Source organism: Lactuca saligna, chromosome 6, assembly GCF_052625555.1.
Source record: "Lactuca saligna cultivar CGN05327 chromosome 6, ASM5262555v1, whole genome shotgun sequence".
NCBI lineage: Eukaryota > Viridiplantae > Streptophyta > Magnoliopsida > Asterales > Asteraceae > Lactuca > Lactuca saligna.
The window spans coordinates 18,152,717-18,161,157 of NC_136422.1; the positions used below are offsets into that span (position 1 = coordinate 18,152,717).

Genomic DNA, 8,441 nt, shown 5'->3' on the forward strand with positions numbered 1-8,441 from the left:
CTAACGTATTTTTTGTGCGTATTACACCATTAAGGTTATTATAACCGTTTACAAATAGTCCTTTTAACAGGAAAAAGCCGGTAAAAGGATTATTTATAAATGGTTATAACAACCTTAATGGTGTAATATACACAAAAAATACGTTGGGGACCTAATATGGACAAACGGAAAACGTTATTACCCTCCTAAGTCATTATCCCATGAAACTATAAACCACTATAATAAATTTTTACTTTTTAAATAAGAAACTTATAGGTCTTGGGGTTGGTAGTTTGGACGTTTTTAACCTCGGCCTTCTTTATAAATGGAAGTGGCGGTTTCTTAATGACAATGGAGCTCTTTGGGTTAAAATTGTCAAATTTTGTCATGGGGAAGGTGATATTTTTTCGGACGATTCGAGAATAGGAATTGGAGGGGGTGTTTGGAAAAAGATTGTAGGATCCATTAATCACCTCCATGAGAATGGTTGTATTCCTTCTAATTATATGTATAGAGTGGTGGGGGATGAGACTCAAACGAGGTTCTAGAAGGATGTTTGGTGCTTGGATATTCCTCTTAAGGAGCGGTTCGGGAGGCTCTTTGCTTTGGCCTTTAATCAAGATGCTCGAGTAGCACCAAACATCCTTCTAGAACCTCGTTTGAGTCTCATCCCCCACCACTCTATACATGTAATTAGAAGGAATACAACCATTCTCATAGAGGTGATTAATGGATCCTACAATCTTTTGCCAAACACCCCCTCCAATTCCTATTCTCGAATCGTCCAAAAAACCACCACCTTCCCCATGACAAAATTTGACAATTTTAACCCGAAGAACTCCATTGTCATTAAAAAAATGTCACTTTCATTTATAAAGAAAGCCGAGGTTAAAAACATCTAAACTACCAACCCTAAGACCTATAAGTTTCTTATTTAAAAAGTAAAAATTTATTATAGGGGTTTATAGTTTCATGGGATAATGACTTAGGAGGGTAATAACGTTTCTCGTTTGTCCATATTAGGTCCCCAACATATTTTTTGTGTATATTACACTATTAAGGTTATTATAACCGTTTATAAATAATCTTTTTACCGGCTTTTTCCTGTTAAAAGGACTATTTGTAAACGGTTGTAATAACCTTAATGGTGTAATACACATAAAAAATACGTTAGGGGATCTAAAATGGACAAACAGAAAATGTTATTACCCTCCTAAGTCATTATCCCTATAGAAAAATGAAAAGTAGATGAGTGATATAAGTTGGTATATATTACAAAGTTCATTGCTATTCTTTATGTTTTATTATGTGTGAATGTATCAATTTTGTATATGTCTAATTTATGTGTCTGTTATGTTTTTGTCCATGGAAAAGAGAAGTTTAGTGGAAATGTATATGGTTGTTTGTAAGTTAATTGAGTATCGGAAATGTGTGGTTGTTTGTTGCAAATGGTTTTACATGATTTTGGATGTATATTGCTTTTTCTGCTTCGTGTATTTTTTTTTTTTCTGGTTTGTAACCCTTCCTTCCTCATATTCCTTATGTTGAGTATTTTTATTTGAATATTATATAAATTATATCATGCAAAGTTTTAAGTAAAGTGTTGTAATATCTCTGCTTTATGCAATGATTAACTTATTTATCGCAATATCTCTTCATTTTGGATTATTATTTATTTATTTATTTATTGTATTAATCAAGTTTGTTAGAAAGTTTATAACAAAACATGATTTTTGAGATATTAAAATATCTTTTAATATTTTGAAAAATTTTATTAAGTGAATTTGTAGCTAGCATTAAATACCAAACCTTTATCCATGGATTTTTATCAATAATAACGTGATTAAACATACTAAAAGTTCACGATTTTTTAAGTACATGTTAAATTTAACTTTATCACAAAAACTAAAAGAAAAACATTTTTTTTGGTATTTGTTGTAATTTTCAAAATAAAATAAATATAAGTAATGTTTAATATTTATATATTTTATATGTAGCGATAAGATCTTTTATGAAGTATGCTAGGTTAAAAAACATTAACAGTTTGATAATAACGTATAACTTTTATGTTAAAAAAAATTCTTAACCAAATAATATAGTAATAAAATTAAATTTTATGTTATAGTTTCATCTACAACCCTAAACGTTGAAATATACACCGTAAACCCCATAAACCACATCTAATGTTATTTGCTTAAATATATGTAGCCATAAGATCTTTTATAAAATATACTAGGTTAAAAAACTTAACTGTTTGATAATAGCGTGTAACTTTTATGTTACAAAATTTTTTAACCAAATAATATAATACTTCTTCCGTCTTAAAGTTATAGTCTATTTTTCCTTTTTAGTTTGTCTCAAAATAATAGTTTACTTTTAAAAATAAATAACATTTTTACTAAAATACCCCCTCGTTATTACTTAACCAACTAAGTATTTAATCAAACATTAAATGCAAAGTAAGATAAAACTGTTATTTTATTGAATAAAGTTAGTGGTAATTAATGCTTTTTTAACCTCTATGTTTTTGTATGTGGATAATAATTTTGGTACGGATAACGTAATATAATAAACTTTAAGATATAGTTTCATATACACCTGAAACATTGAAATATAAATCGTAAACCCCATAACCACTTCTAATCTTATTTGTTAACAAAATAAATCGTAAGCCCCTTGCCCTCTTCTAATGTTATTGGTCAATGCATAGCGTGTTTTATTCAATATGATGTATTTTTGAAAAGATAATATACTCCGTAAATAAACAAACCACTAAAAGTTAACTATTCGTAGTGTGCTCAAAGAAATTAATTTATCGTCATCTGAAAAAAGATAAAATTTGTTGTAAAGAAACAAATTACAATAGGATTAGTGTTTTAATGTACCTCTCAATTAGTCGCAAATTCTTATATATATATATTAAAGGAGGACACTTTTTAGGAATAGTAAACTTATGTGATTTTTAGCAAAAATGATCTTTTGTTTATGTGTTTGTGTTCAAATCCGTCTTTAGGTCATTTTATGTCATTACCCATATTTTGTGCGGATACGTGTTGGGAATAGTTTCGGTTTCCCGGTCATTTTGTGTTTATCTCCGTCTTAAGGTGCAATTTTTGTTTTTTTAAAACAAATATATATAAAAAAACAAACTTTTTACATTCTATAGTGAAAATGAATATGTAAAAAATAGGAATTTAATTTTTTTTTAAAAGTCATTCTTAAAATGTAAAGTTATTTTGTTCATATTTCCATTTTGTTGAAAGACCTGTCGTATCCGACCCCGCAACTTGGAGGTTCTCCACCTAGTTTGTATTAAATTTAGTCAAAATGTAATAGTGAAATTGATTTATGAATTACTGTTCATCGTCAGCCGTATTGCATGGATACCCGAAATGAAAATACAATTACATTAAAATAAACGCCAATCTACTTAATTATAATATCTAACATTAATATTTTTTTCTTAAAAGTAATAAAAAAAATTACTAAACAAATTACATAAGCGACTAAGGGTTTAACATGATGTTCTTCACATGTGACTTTTATATTAAAAGTAAGGAGAGAAGATTATGGTTAAAAAGAACATATTCATCGAAATTAAAATATTTGAAGCAACGAGAGAAGATCATGATTAAAAAGAAAGTATTGATCGAAATTAAAAAATTTGAGGCATATAGAAAGAAAAGCAAATCGTCTCCTGTGATATCCCCAATTTTCACGGTCAGAAAAGACCGATTTTGTTTATGCTTTATAAAAATCAGAGTACTTCTTTTCATAAAAATGTTGCGGAATTTGTTCCCAGAAAAACACGATAAATACGTTATTAAAAACATTTTCGAAGAAACGTATTTTATTCATTTAAAAACATTTGGGTGTCATTGTCAATACAGAAACATAAGCATAAACAGAACTTACATTTATTTACACTAGTGATCTACATCTCTTTAATCTCTCAGTGTAATGTGACTTCATATCAACACCTGTGATATAAATAGACTGAGTGGTTTAGGTTGAGAAACCTGGTGAGTACATATGGTTTTCAACCCACAATAATATAATTATTATGTTTAAACAATCAACCCAATTACCCATCCCCATTATCTTCTTTATTCTTAAGGATTTAACCTAAGAGTCATCCATCCTGCACTCGTTTATTCCGAAGTCCCTTACTTCTAGGGTTATAGGACTGACACTAAATCCATAGCTGCTATAGTCTACCCATCGGGTACTAAATCCATAGCTACCAGTGTTTATCTAATAGGTACTAAGTCCATAGCCACCAATTCCTAACAGGTACTAAGTCCATAGCTACCAGTTCCTAACACGTACTAAATCCATAGCTACCAGTTCCTAACAGGAACTAAATCCATAGCTACCAGTTCCTAACAATACTAAATCCATAGCTACCAGTTCCTAACAAGTACTAAATCCATAGGCACTAAGTCTATAGCTGCCAATGTATACTCTCATCATCTTATATCTCTCATCGTTCATCTACCCATATCATACCCAACATATTCGTATATATAAAATACGTATACAGTTTAAGTCATTTAAAACATGTATAAAATGTTCATCCAGCATAGACAACAAGTATTCAGACAATAAGCACACATAGCACGTAGTTTATATAAAATACTTCATATCTATGTGTAAGATGAAAGAGACTATGCACTCACTTGAAAGGTGGTGACTCAGCACTCGGACAACGCTTCGATACTCTTAAAACAACTTTCCTTCGATAAAACCTAGTATTAATACCACTAGGGTTTAGTCTAATGATAACCGCGACCAATTAATAGTCTGATTATTATTATTATTATTATTATTATTATTATTATATAAGCATTAAATAACACTCAATATAACTCTCATAATAATAGCCCAAATAATTATTTTAAGGACATAATAACATTCCTATAATTATTTGAAACCTATATTAAAACTTGCGTAAGCGTAGCACACTTACAAAGAATTTTATCGAAAACTGGAACTTTATTTGGAGCAGCGTTTCGAAATCGAAAGACTCTTTTTCTCGGGACTTCGGAAGCCTCGGGGCTTCCTTAGGGTGCTAGGGGATCACCTAGGCTTAGGAGAGGGTTAAAACCATTAGAGAGGGAAAGATTGTAGAGAGAGGATGAGAAAATGTGTGAAAAATCCGGAGACCCTCACCCCCTTTTATAGCCTACGAGCCTCGGACTACGCTGGGCGTAACTTCTGATAGGGTTGCCAGCTCGCACCAGCTGGCTCGCACTTCAAACTTGGACGGATAAGAACCGAGTTACCCTGGGCGTACCGAACTCGGACGCGGGGCGTAAAGCGAAGCTACGTGGCGTGATCCGAAGCGAAGCCTTGGTCAGCAAGCAACGGCTCAGAAGCGGCCACATCATCAACCTCTCGCAGATTTCGCAATTTTGCACTCCGACTTCTAAAAATCATATCTTTCGCATACGAGCTCCGTTTTCGATGTTCTTTATATCCACGCGAAGGCGGGAACGTACTCTACAACTCTCGTTTAGACTTTGTTGGCTAATTTTGACTTTATTTTAAATTTTATATTATTAACAGGCCGGGACAGGATTGGTCCGTTAAATCCTCATAACTTCTTCATCCGATGTCCGTTTTTCCCATCTTTTTCTTGTTATGCTACTTTTATCGAGATCTTCGATTCTTGTTTAGGTCGTCTTGGCTAAAAATCACTCGATCTAATATTCAAATATCGGGTTGTACACTGCAAGTCCGAAACTTCGAAAAATCATAACTTCTTCATACGAAGTCAGATTTGGGCGTTCTTTTTATCGATGTTCTTAGTTTAACATATTCTACGACTTTTGTTTAGATTGCTAAGGCTAAATCTCGCTCTATCGTAAATTCACTATTTACGCTTCCCGGTGTTGTGCCGGTTCCGTCGCGAAACTTCGACGGGTCATAACTTCTTCGTTATAACTCGGATTTCAGCGTTCTTTATATGTACGGAAACCTTGTGACATATTGTGCAACTTGTTTAAGATTATTTATTCTAAATAATCTTTTGTCGAAAAGTCATTTTCGACACTTATTGTCTCTAAATTGACAAGTCCGGATCTACGGACGTTACATCTCCTGAAAAGTAACCGATGATATTGAAAACATATATTCCAACGTGTTGCATTCGCCAAAGAGTAACAAATCGTCGCTCTGAACAATTCGTTGAAAACGATTATTCGTGCCGCCGCATCGCGCGGGTACACTACTAGTATATATATATATATATATATATATATATATATATATATATATATATATATATATATATATATAAGTTAAAAAAATCAAACATTTTCAGATTATTAATCACGAAGTCTTAAACTATTGATTTGGAAATAATTTGTATTATTGGTAACGAATTCCGGCAAAATATAGGAATCCAAACCAATTGTGGATTTTTAACGATGAAAACAGCCCAGCGCTCAACAGTTTCATGAACAACTATATATATGTATGTATATATGGGTATGGACATTTGTTATGATCAGGACATTTGTTATGATCAATTACACGTGGTTGGTTAAATTGTTATAAATATACATTATATATGTTTATTTTAAATTTAACAAAACAAGGTTTATAAAATTTCTAAATTTTACATTCCTAACGTATGAGCTTAAAGTTATATATAAATATTATACAAGTTATATAGCAAATTAGTGATAATTGAAAATAGATAATATTTATTAAGAAATGATTTGTAAAAGTGTAATATTCAATTTAAAATATTTCACGTATTTTTAAAAGAAAAACGTGATTTTTTATTTTATTTTATTTTATTTAATTCAAGTTCCGAAAATAATATTTAAAAAAAGAATTTTTGGATTTTTCCATTTATTTTGCATTTTAAAATTACTTTTAGATTTGGTCTCACGGTCACACAAAATTAAAATGGTCTCAAATGAACTGAACCTATATATATATATATATATATATATATATATATATATATATATATATATATATATATATATATATATATATGCAAGAGGAAAACACCAATAATATATACAAAATCAAACAAATAAACACAAATACATACCCAATCAAAACATACATCAATACACACACATTACATAATGAAACAAATAAATAATACACAAAAGACACACAAAAAAAAAAAAAAAAAAAACCCTAATACAATACAACTTATGCCAAAGTTCCTGTTATCCTTCCATTGAAGCCATTCCATCTACTGAACATTCAAGGAGGAAAGGAAGAATTAACACTCAAACTCAACTTAAAATTAAATCAAATCTAAGGATCAAATTCTTTTTTTATACAATCAAAAGTTAAAATGTGAAATAAAAGAACGCCCTTCACCTGTTCATAGCTTTCACTGCCTTCAATCATCCCCATTGATTTCTGTCAAACAACCAAAACCCAAACACCTCCATGTTTCCTTTCATTCTGCATCTGTTCCAGTCAAGAACACAAGAGCAAACACCCATCTATTCCCTATCAAACATCAAACAATCCCAAACATCTATTTTTTTATTCTATCAATTTCTGCCCAATAAATTTTGATCAATAACAATAAAAAAAATGAAAGAAGAAGATCAGGGGAGCTGCCAGAGCAGCCCCCGTTCACGTACCTTTCAACCACCGAGAACAAAACCCACCGAAGTGGGTGTTTCCCCAGAGCCCCTTGTCACCACTTTCGTCCTTCCCCTGCTCCATTCGTCAATCCTTCCTCCTCCTTCTTGTGTTGATGACGATCGAACCAGCTAAGAAAACGAACCCCTTTTACATTCATATTCTTCCTTCTCTGCTGTTCCCATCGACGACGAAGCTCCGGAGACCACATGGACTTGCCAAGCCGGACCTCGCACCTGGCAGCCGGACGGGAAAGAGGGAGAGCCTCGCTGGTTTTACTCTTCTCTTCCTTCGGTTCGACCAAAGACCCGGAGCGACGCCACTACCCTCGTGCTCCTCTTCCCCGCCGCTTCGATCTTTTTCCTCTTCGGCCTCGCAAACGCCGGAGACAGCCTCCACCTCGCAATCGATCGACTGTTTCTTTTGCTCAAGTTGAAGAAAACGGAGACCCGATTCCCTTTTGGCCTTCGTCGTTCCTCCTTGATACGGGGGTTCACTCGGCTTTTGTCCCTATGGCCGATAAAACGAAGATGCGATTTAAGCCCTTTCCCTTTTGTTTGATCCAATCAGAAAACGGGTTTCGATTTTGACCAAGTCAAAATTCAAGGTCCACTGAAACTTGCATTTAAATTATCAAAATTGACCCTCATTTGACAAATCCCTTACAAGAGCAGTCCAATCCCCAATAATTGAATCCATTTATTCCAAACAACCCCTCCTTTGAAATTATTTTAACCAATTCAGTCCCACTTTGGTTAATTAAATTACTAAACGATCCCTATAATTTACCAAAATTACAAAACAACCCTTATAGTGTAAATTTGTTACGAAATGGTCCC

The 8,441-nt window shown here is 32.4% G+C and overlaps 1 long non-coding RNA gene across 2 annotated transcripts; it reads right to left on the bottom strand.

The window, feature by feature from the left end:
• Positions 1 to 7,013: 7,013 nt before the first annotated feature.
• Positions 7,014 to 8,113, bottom strand: LOC145001800 (uncharacterized). Of its 2 annotated transcripts, none has more exons than XR_013661717.1 (3): positions 7,602 to 8,113; positions 7,330 to 7,464; positions 7,014 to 7,201 (listed from the first exon to the last, which is right to left on the bottom strand). It is a non-coding gene; the product is annotated as an uncharacterized LOC145001800 (long non-coding RNA). The 2 variants fall into 2 exon arrangements; XR_013661718.1 differs by having other exon boundaries at positions 7,330 to 7,492.
• Positions 8,114 to 8,441: the final 328 nt, after the last annotated feature.